At 42.0% G+C, this 11,220-nt stretch overlaps 1 non-coding gene across 1 annotated transcript; it reads right to left on the bottom strand.

Moving 5' to 3' along the window:
- Window positions 1-572: 572 nt before the first annotated feature.
- LOC112317901 (U6 spliceosomal RNA) lies at window positions 573-679 on the bottom strand. The gene has a single exon (XR_002976151.1). It is a non-coding gene; the product is annotated as a U6 spliceosomal RNA (small nuclear RNA).
- Window positions 680-11,220: the final 10,541 nt, after the last annotated feature.

The raw sequence follows: 11,220 nt of genomic DNA, 5'->3' as shown, positions 1-11,220 counted from the left end.
CTTTAAATTTTTTTTAAATATTCTCCCTGGGGCCAAATGCAAATGCCAAATAGAAATTTGTTTATTTTTTCATTTTTTATGCAAACACAATTTTATGAAATAGTTTTGTAGATGAAAACTGGTAAAATTTCACAAAAACTTCAACTATCTTGTTACCACAGTATATCATATTGTATTATACTATGTTAGGTTGTACATTTTATATTCTATGTCCTTTTGTCTTTGTCACAGGACCTTGTGACTTTTATCAGCAATATCAGAAAAACAGGGCTACATGTGCTTGTCTGACAAGAGAATAAGGTAAGCCTGAAGTAAAGGTTGAAACCAAAGAAAGTAGAAGGACTTCACTGATACATCTTACCCTTCATGGTATCCCACATTTTTGTCATTAGAGTCTACATTTGGATTAAAGCAAATTCTGCTTTTTACAGTCCACAGTCCAAATCCAGCCCATCACCAGGTTTTGTGTATTTTTCTAATCTAAGAATGTTTTCTAAATGATTGTAAAACATTAAAAGAATAATATTTTGAGATACACAAAAATTTTATGAAATCTAAATTTCAGTGCCCATACATAGTGTTTTCGAAAGTTACTTTTGTGAGTCATCCTTGCGCAGGGGCCATGCTAATCTTCTCTGTATCTTTCCAATTTTATTATATGTACTGCCAAAGCAAGCACTTGAAAGTTACTTTTTTTTAAATTTTTTATTCTTATTCAATTACAGTTGTGTGCCTTTTCTCCCCATCCCTCCACCCCACCCAGCTGAACCCACCTCCCTCCCCACCTCCACCCTCCCCCTTGATTTGGTCCCTGTGTCCTTTAAAGTAGTTCCTGTAATCCCCTCTCCTCACTGTCTCCTCCCCACTCCCCACTGCCCATTGTTAGATTATTCTTAATTTCAATGTCTCTGGTTATATTTTATTTCCTTTTTTCTTCGATTGATTATGTTCCAGTTAAAGGTGAGATCATATGGTATTTGTCCCTCACTCTCTGGTTTATTGCACTTAGCATAATGCTCTCCAGTTCCATCCATGCTGTTGCAAAGGGTATAAGCTCCTTCTTTCTCTCTGCTGTGTAGAATTCCATTGTGTAAATACATCATTGTTTTGGGATCCACTTGTTTGCTGATGGGCACTTAGGTTGCTTCCAGTACTTGGCTATTGTAAATTGTGCTGCTATGAACATTGGGGTGCACAGGTTCTTTTGGATTGGTGTTTCAGGGTTCTTAGGGTATAATCCCAGCAGCGGAATTGCTGGGTCAAAGGGCAGTTCCATTTTTAGTTTTCTGAGGAAATCCCATACTGTTTTCCACAGTGGCCACACCATCACAAACATTTTTATCTTTCTTTTTTTCTTGCCCATGTTCCAAAACTATTGTTAGTTACTTATATGAAAGCTTTCTTTTTTTCCCTTGTGTGTCAGGGGGCTTTAACGCAGCCCCCCAGTCCGCCACGGATGAAGAATAAGACTACCAAGACATGATCTGCTTGGGGAGGAAAGCTGGCCGCTTCTCTCAAAGGGGAAGGGCCCAGAGCCTCTCTCTCCAGGGGCTTTTATTAGGTTCATTCGCAGAAGAATATGGATAAAGCTCATCAATCATTGTTAGCTAGTAAGGGTTAAACAATACATGATTTACAGAGAACTTTGAGGGCTTATTCTGAGTTACAGCCAATTAGTTAGAGGGCCATAAAACTTTAGGCGCCAGACTCATCTCAGGTCTGGACCCTTATCTTTTAAACTGAGGGTACAAATTAAGTAGGTTTCACAGGAATGTATGTATTTTTCTTAGGCCTGATTCCCCAGGGAATCCACCCCTCCCAGCACAGGACTGCACTGCCCTCTGTTATTGCTTCAGGCTTAAGTCAGGCAAGGGAAGTAAGGCAGCCAAGAGATTAGGAGACTTCTTGCAGACAGAATGAGGACTCAGGCTATTTCAAAGCCGAGGGGCAAGGGTCCATCACCCCCTTTTTCCACAGCCCCCCGAGTCCTTCCCTGCGAGCCTCTTCCGTGACCATGCCTGTCTTAGGTTGATCCTCCCTTGAGGATTCTTATCCGTCATTGGCTAACTGGCCAAGCTCAGGGCCAAGCAGGGTGAAGTGGGCAGAGGTGGCACACCTGCCAGGGAGATAAGCTTTGTCTCCTTAGTGGCTTATGGTCCCAACTCTGACTCAGCCTTAACCATGGGGGTTACAGCCTCTGAAACCAGGCAGGGCGGTTCCCAACACTTGTGAAAATGTATTTTATTTTTTGTTTCACATTTTATACTTTTATGTTTCTGTTGTTGACACTATTACAGATGTCCCATTTCCCCCCAATTTGCCTGCCTCCACCCAGCCTCCACCCCCTCTCTCTCTGACTAACACCACACTGTTGTTTGTGTCTATGGATTATGTATATATGTTCTTTGGCTAATACTTTCACCTTCTTTCATCCAGTTCCCCCTGTCCTCCCTTCCCTCTGATAGCTGTCAATCTGTTCTATATATCCATGCTTCTGGTTCTATTTTGTTTGTCAGTTTATTTTGTTCATTAGGTTCCACACATAAATAAGATCATATGGGATTTGTCTTTCTCTGACTGCCTTATTTCATTTGCTTTCCAGGTCCATCCACGCTGTCTCAAAATGTAAGATTTCCTTCTTCTCTATGGCGATGTAGTATTCCATTGCATAAATGTACCATTGTCTTTTTTTTTTGTAATCTTTATCCAAACATATATTTACTGATTTCAGAAAGAGAGAGAGAGAGAGTAATGGGGGAAGAGGGAGAGAGAGAAACATTGATGTGAGAGAGAAACATTGATTGGCTACCCCTCACATACACACTGACTGGAGGCCAAACCCACAACCCAGGTATGTGCCCTAATTTGGAAACAACCCACAACCCTTTGATTTATGGGACAATGCTCCAACCAACTGAACCAATCGGCCAGGACACCATAGCTGTTATTTTATTCCCTCATCTACTGATGGGTACTTGGACTGTTTTCAGACCTTGGCTATTATAAATAATGCTGAAATTAATATAGGGGTATATCTATTCTTTTGAATTGGTGTTTCAGGGTTCTTAGGATATATTTCCCAAAGTGTGATTGTTCGGTCAAAATACAGTTCAGTTCCATTTTTATTTTTGGATGAAACTCAGTACTACTTCCATAGTGGCTTCACCAATCTACATTCCCACCAACAGTGCATGAGGGTTCCCTTTTCTCCCCAACCTCTCCAGCATATCTCATTGTCATTTTAATTTGCATTTCTCTCATGATTAATGAAGTTAAACATGTTTTCATATGTCTATTGGCCACCTGAATGTCATTTTTGGGAAAGTGTCTTTTTGAAATCATTCATCTGTTTTTTAATTGGATTCTTTGATTTCTTGGTGTTGAGTTGTATGCAATTTGTACACATTTTTGCAATTAACCCCTTGTCAGATGTATTGATATCATTGGCGAATATGCTTTCCCTTAAGGTGGGATCCCTTTGCATTTTGTTAATGTTTTCTTTTGCTCTGCAGAAGCGTTTTAGTTTAAATTTGTTTGTTAGTCAAATTTGTTTATTTTTCCTTTATTTCCCCTGACCTAGGAGACATATCAGCAAAAATATTGCTATAAGAGATGTCTGAGATTTTACTGCCTATGTTTTCTTCTAAGAGTTTTATGGTTATGTGGCTTACACTTATGTCTTTTATTCATTTTGAGTTTATTCTTGTGTACGGTGTAAATTTCTGGTCTATTATCATTTTCTTGCATGTATCTGTCCAATTTTCCCAACAAGATTTATTAAAGAGATTCTGTTTACTTCATTATATTCTTTTGCCTCCTTTGCCAAATATTAGTTGACCATGTAGGCATGCATTGATTTCTGGGTTCTCTGCTCTGTTACATTGATCTATATACATGTTCTTATACCAGTTCCAGGGTGTTTGATTACAACAACCTTATAGTATCATTTGATACAAGGTATTGTGATACCTCCAACTTTGTTCTTCTTTCTCAGTGTAGTTGAGGTCATTTGGGATCTCATTTGGTTTTATATAAATTTTTGGAATAGTTGTTCTAGATCTGTAAAACATGCCACTGATATTTTAATAAGAATTTAATTAAATATATAGGTTGTTTTCAGTAGTACAAACATTTTAATGATAATTTCTCCAATTCATGAACACAGTATATGCTTCCCCTTATTTGTATTTTCTTCAATTTCTTTCTTCAATGTCCTATAGTTTTCCAAACACAGGTCCTTTACCTCTTTGGTTAAATTTATTCCTAGATACCTTTTTTTGTTGTTGTTGTTGTTGTTGCAATAGAAAATGGAATTGTTTTCTTAGTTTCTCTTTCTGATAGTTCATTATTGGTTTATAAAAATGCCACCAATTTCTGAATATTAATATTGTACCTTGCTGAATTTTTTTAGTAGATCTAATAGCTTTTGGGTGGGGCCTTTAAGGGTTTTTACGTATAATATCATGTCATCTATGAATAATGGCAATTTTACATTGACAATTTTGGCAATAATGACAAAAACATGTTTTTAAAATATGCTTTTAATTTCTTTTACTAAAAGAAATTACTCTTCATTTCTTTATCTTGTCTGATTGTTTTAGTTAGTACTCATAGTACTCTATTGAATGAGAGTAGTGAAAGCAGACTTCCTGTCATACTCATGATCTTAATGGAAATGCACTTAGTTTTTGCCCATTAAGTATAATGTTGGCTGTGGCTTTGTCATATATGGCCTTCATTACATTAAGGTTTGTTCCCTCTATTCCTGCTTTGCTGACAATTATTATAAATATGTGCTGGGTTTAATAAATGCTTTTTAAAAATATTTTTAATTGTTTTTCTAGTACAGTTGTCTCCATTTTCCTGCCACCACTTTCCCCTGCCCTACCCATCCCCACCTCTCACCCTCAATCCTTCCATTCTCTGACTTTGTCCATGGGTCTTTTATACATGGTCCTTGATGGCCCTTCCCTTTCTTTCCCCCATTATCCCCTTCCCTTTTCCTCTCTGGTTACCATCAGTTTGTTCTTTTATTTCAATGTCTCTGGTTATATTTTTCTTGCTTGTTTGTTTCCTTGATTAGGTTCCACTTACAAGTGAGATCGTATGGTATTTGTCTTTCACTACCTGTCTTATATCACCTAGCATAATACTTTAGCACAATTAATTTACAATAGCCATGTGCTGGAAGCACCCTAAGTGCCCATAAGTAAATGAATGGATCAAAAATCTATGGTACATTTACACAGTGGAATATTAAATGCTTTTCTGCATTAATTGTTGTGATCATGTGGTTTTCATCACTCATTTTGTTTATGTCGTGGACCTCATTTATTGATTTGTGGGTATCGACAAATCTTGCATCCCCAGAATGCATCTTATTTGATCATGGTGTGTGATCATTTTAATGTATTGCTGCATCCATTTGTTATTTTTTTAAGGATTTTAGCATCTATATTCATTAGGGATATTGGCCTACAATTTTCTTTCTTTGTAGTGCTTTTATCTGGTTTGGTATTAGGATAATGCTGGACTCATAAAATAAGCTTGGGTGTTTTCCCTTCCCTTTTTTAAAAATTTATTTTTATTGGCCTTTTGGAGGGAAGATGGCGGCAACATAGGTGGGAGCGGAATCCACTTCCCCTCAGCGCCAGGGAAATACCTAGCTGATCCGAGGAGCAGAGCGAACAGCCAACAGTATTCCAGCATATACGAAGATTAGAGACCAAAGATAGAGGACATTGAAAGATCTGACGGTAAGAAGAGTGCTCAAGGACAATAAGGTCCCCGGTCCCGGGAACGCGCGGTACAAGGGCGGCAGAAGCGCCAGCCCTGGCGCAGGGGCGGCTGCAGGAGTCTTGGGAGAGGGCCAGGCTGCGCTGTGAGCAGCCAGGTGCTTGATTGGACCAGGGGAGCTTGAAAAGGAGGAATTTCTCAAAAAGAAAAAGAAAATAGAGACACTCAGGGGCTAGTTAGAGAACTCTCGGTAGTAACCGAGGCCACTGGCGCCCCTCCCCCCTCCGCCCCTGGACTGCGAGCCGGGGGGATAAACAGCACAAAAAGTGAGGGCGCTCAGCCAAGGTCCGGTCGCGCGCGCGCGCACACAGATTAGCGAACGGGGCCCATACATGAAACCCCGGAGGGGCGCCCACACCTGAAACCTCCGAGATCATTTGCAGCTGAAGGCTAGCTGCTCCACCCACGGGCCCAGGACCTTGGAGCCGAGTGCCGTGTGGTTCAGTCCTTGGGCGGCCCCGCCCGCTCGAGAGACTCAAGCCCAGGGCGGCTGGATCGGCCCCCAAGCATAGAACCTCAGGCCCGGCGGATTGCGCGCTCGCCGAGCGCAGGGCCGGCTGGGTGCGCGTTTTCCGGGCACAAAGCTGCTGGTGAGGGTACTAACTCCAGAGCCCCAAACCCGGGTGGCTCGATTGGTCAGCCGGCAGCGCGCTCAGGGCACAAAATACGTCACAAACCCAAAGCGGCTGGATCCCCCTGCTGCGCACGCACGCCTACCAAGCCAAAGCGGCAGGAGCCGCTGCTTGCGTGTCCCAAGAACAATGCTGCTGGAGTGGCTGATCAACGGCCTGATTGACTGCCAGGGACCACACCTACAAAACAGCGAAGAGTGTGACCCAGGAAGGGAGAAAAGTGAAACCAATCCTTCCAACCACCCCCTCCCGTTGCACAGACAGGACACCAGCAGATATAACCTGACCGGTTTAAAGCCAACAGAAGATTTCTTTTCTTTTATTTTTTCTTATCTTTTTTTCTTTTCTTTCCTTTCCCCCTGAATTCCTTCTTCCTCTCTCCTTTTTTTCTTTTTTTTCATTCCTTCTTCCTCCCATCCTTTACCATTTTTACGTCTTCTTCCTGCCTTCTTCTATCTATTTCTATGTTTTAATTTTTGTTAAAATTCCTTCTTATCTTGCCTACGATCTTTCTTTATTCCTTCTTCCCTCCTTCCTTCCTTTCCTCCATTCCTAGTTCCTTTTTCCCTCCTTCACATCTTTGTTTTGGTTTTTTTTGGGTGTGTTGTTTTTTTTGTTTGTTTGTTTGTTTGTTTTTGTGGTTTCTTTTGTGTGTGTGTGTGTGTGTGTGTGTGTGTGTGTGTTTTCCTTTCTCCCCCCCTTTCTCTTTTTCCCACAGATGAGACAACAAAACCTAGAGGGCTGAAAAGACTAGAGTTAGACCGTGTTAAACACATAAACGTCACCTCAAGACCAGTGAGCACAGGAGAGTAAGGAGACAGCACCACCGAATCCCATTGGCATTCTACCATAGAAGTTCATATCATAAATCCAGGGAGTCAGAACAAAGCAATTTAAGAAGCAGAGGCCAACAAGAAGAGCCTCACAAACAATGGGAAGACAAAGAAACAATTCCCAAATGAAAGGAAAGGAGGAAGTCTCAGAAAGAATACTAACCGAAAAAGAGGCAAGTCAACTATCAGATACTGAGTTCAAAGCAATGGTCATCAGGAAGCTCACTGAGCTCTCTGAGCTCAAAGAGAACTACCAGAAACTACAAGGAAACTACAATGAACTCATTGCAAACTATATCAACATGAAAAAAGAAATAGAAAATATCAACAGAAGTTGGGAAGATGGCGGCAACATAGGTGGGAGCGGAATCCACTTCCCCGCAACGCCAGGGAAATACCTAGCTGATCTGAGGAGCAGAGCGAACAGCCAACAGTATTCCAGCATATACGAAGATCAGAGACCAAAGATAGAGGACACTGAAAGATCTGACGGTAAGAAGAGTGCTCAAGGACAATAAGGTCCACGGGACCCAGGACCGCGCGGTACAAGGGCGGCAGAAGCGCCAGCCCTGGCGCAGGGGCTGCGGCAGGAGTCTTGGGAGAGGGCCAGGCTGCGCTGTGAGCAGCCAGGTGCTTGATTAGACCAGGGGGGCTTGAAAAGGAGGAATTTCTCAAAAAGAAAAAGAAGATAGAGACACTCAGGGGCTAATTAGAGAACTCTCGGTAGTAGCCGAGGCCCCGGGCACCCCTCCCCCTCCACCCCTGGACTGCTACGCTCACCTGAGGTCCGGTCGCGCGCGCGAGCAGATTAGCGAACGGGACCCACACTTGAAACCCCGGAGGGGCGCCCACACCTGAAACCTCCGAGATAATTCGGACCAGAGTCTAGCTGCTCTACCCACAGGCCCAAAACCTTGGAACCGAGTGCCGCGTGATTCAGTCCCAGGGCGGCCCCGCCCGCCCGAGAGACTCAAGCCCAGGGCGGCTGGATCCGGCCCCCAAGCACAGAGCCTGTGGCTCAGCGGGCTGCGCGCGCTCACCAAGCACAGGGCCGGCTGGGTGCCTGTTTTCTAAATACAAAGCTGCTGGCGAGTGTCCTAACCCCAAGGCGGCTGAATCCGCCACCTGCGCGCCAGCGTTCCAAGCCCTGGCGGCTCTATTGGTCCGCCTGCTGCGCGCTCAGGGCACAAAATAACGTCACAGACCCAAAGCGGCTGGATTCCCCTGCTGCGCGCGCACGCGTCACGAGCCAAAGCAGCTGGATTGGCTGATCAACGGACTGATTGACTGCCAGGGACCACACTTACAAAACAGCGAAGAGTGTGACCCAGGAAGAGAGAAAAGTGAAACCAATCCTTCCAAACACCCCCTCCCGTTGCACAGACAGGACACCAGCAGAAATAACCTGACTGGTTTAAAGCCAACAGAAGGTTTTTTTTTTTATTTTTTTTATTTTTTATTTTATTTTATTTTTTTTTATCCTTTTTCTTTTTTTTTTCCTTTCCCCCTGAATTCCTTCTTCCTCTCTCTTTTTTTCTTTTTTTTCATTCCTTCTTCCTCCCATCCTTTACCATTTTTATGTCTTCTTCCTGCCTTCTTTTATCTATTTCTATGTTTTAATTTTTGCTAAAATTCCTTCTTATCGTACCTCCGATCTTTCTTTATTCTTCCCTCCTTCCTTCTTTTCCTCCTTTCCTATTTCCTTTTTCCCTCCTTCCCATCTTTCTTTTGGTTTGTTTTGTGTGTGTGTGTGTGTGTGTGTGTGTGTTTTTTTTTTTCTTTTCTTTCGCCCCCCCTTTCTCTTTTTCCCACAGGTGAGACAACAAAACCTGGAGTGCTGAAAAGACTAGAGATAGACCGTGTTAAACACATAAACGTCAGCTCAAGACCAGTGAGCACAGGAGAGTAAGGAGACAGCACCACCGAATCCCATTGGCATTCTACCATAGAAGTTCATATCATAGATCCAGGGAGTCAGAACAAAGCAATTTAAGACGCAGAGGCCAACAAGAAGAACCTCACAAACAATGGGAAGACAAAGAAACAATTCCCAAATGAAAGGAAAGGAGGAAGTCTCAGAAAGAATACTAACCGAAAAAGAGGCAAGTCAACTATCAGATACTGAGTTCAAAGCAATGGTCATCAGGAAGCTCACTGAGCTCTCTGAGCTCAAAGAGAACTACCAGAAACTACAAGGAAACTACAATGAACTCACTGCAAACTATATCAACATGAAAAAGGAAATAGAAAATATCAACAAGAGCCAAGCGGAAATGAAGAATACAATTTCTGAATTGAAGAACACAGTAGAAGGAATTAAAAGCAGACTTGATGAAGCAGAGGATCGGATCAGCGAGCTGGAGGATAAAGTAGAAAAAAACACCCAGAAGGAGCAAGAAAAGGAAAAGAGGCTCAGAAAGAATGAAGAGGCAATAAGGGAAATGCAGGACAACATGAAAGGTAACAATATCCGTATAATAGGAATACCAGAAGGAGAAGAAGAAGAGCAAGGGATAGAAAACCTGTTTGAAAAAGTAATGATGGAAAATTTCCCTAATCTGAGGAGAGAAAAAGTCACCCAAATCCAGGAAACACAGAGAGTCCCAAGCAAGAGGAACCCAAAGAGACCCACTGCAAGACACATCATAATTAAAATGGCAAATTTCCAAGACAAAGAGAGGATCTTAAAGGCAGCAAGGGAGAAAAAGGAAGTAACATACAAGGGAGCCCCAATAACGTTAGCAACTGACTTCTCAATGGAAACGCTCCAAGCCAGAAGAGAATGGCAAAAAATATTCCAAGTACTGAGAACCAGAGGCCTGCAACCAAGACTACTTTACCCAGCAAGGCTCTCAATCAAGATAGAAGACCAAATAAAGAGTTTCCCAGACAAAAGAAGTCTAAAAGAATACAGCTCCACCAAACCAGCTCTGCAAGAGATGCTAAAGGGACTGCTTTAAGGAAAGGAAGGAAAAGAGAAAGACAGAGGAACACAGGTAGGAAATAATGGCAATGAATAACTACCTATCGATAATAACCTTAAATGTAAATGGATTAAATGCTCCAATCAAAAGACATAGAACAGCTGAATGGATAAGAAAACATGACCCACACATATGCTGCCTACAAGAAACCCACCTCAGGACAAAAGACTTACACAGACTGAAAGTGAAGGGCTGGAAACAAATTTTCCAAGCAAACGGACAGGAAAAAAAAGCAGGGGTAGCAATACTCATATCAGACAAAATAGACTTCCAAAGAAGGGCCATAAAGAGAGACCCAGAAGGTCACTTCATAATACTCAAAGGAAGAATCCACCAAGAAGACATAAACATTGTAAATATATATGCACCCAACATAGGAGCACCCAAATACATAAAGAAAATATTGGAAGATTTCAAGAAAGATATTGACAGCAACACAATTATAGTAGGGGATTTTAACACCCCACTATCAAAAATGGACAGGTCTTCCAAACAAAAGATCAACAAAGATATTGTGTCACTTAACAATACCTTAGAGGAAATGGACTTAACTGATATATACAGAGCTTTTCATCCCAAAGAAGCAAAATACACGTTCTTTTCAAGTGTCCATGGAACTTTTTCAAAGATAGACCACATGATAGGACACAAAGCAAGCCTCAACAAATTCAAGAAAATTGAAATCATATCAAGCATCTTCTCTGACCACAAGGGTCTGAAACTAGAAACCAACGCCAAGGGTAAAAACCCAAAACACTCAAAAGCATGGAGACTGAATAGCATGCTATTAAACAATGAATGGGTCAAGAACGAGATTAGGGAAGAAATCAAAAACTTCCTGGAAACAAATGAAAACGAACTCACAACAACCCAAAACCTATGGGACACAGCAAAGGCAGTCCTGAGAGGGAAGTTCATAGCAATACAGGCCTACCTTAAGAAGTTAGAAACAGTTCACACAAACAACCTAACCCT

The sequence above is a fragment of the Desmodus rotundus genome, chromosome 4 (genome assembly GCF_022682495.2).
Source record: "Desmodus rotundus isolate HL8 chromosome 4, HLdesRot8A.1, whole genome shotgun sequence".
Taxonomy (NCBI): Eukaryota; Metazoa; Chordata; class Mammalia; order Chiroptera; family Phyllostomidae; genus Desmodus; species Desmodus rotundus.
This window is presented reverse-complemented; position numbering and strand designations above follow the sequence as displayed.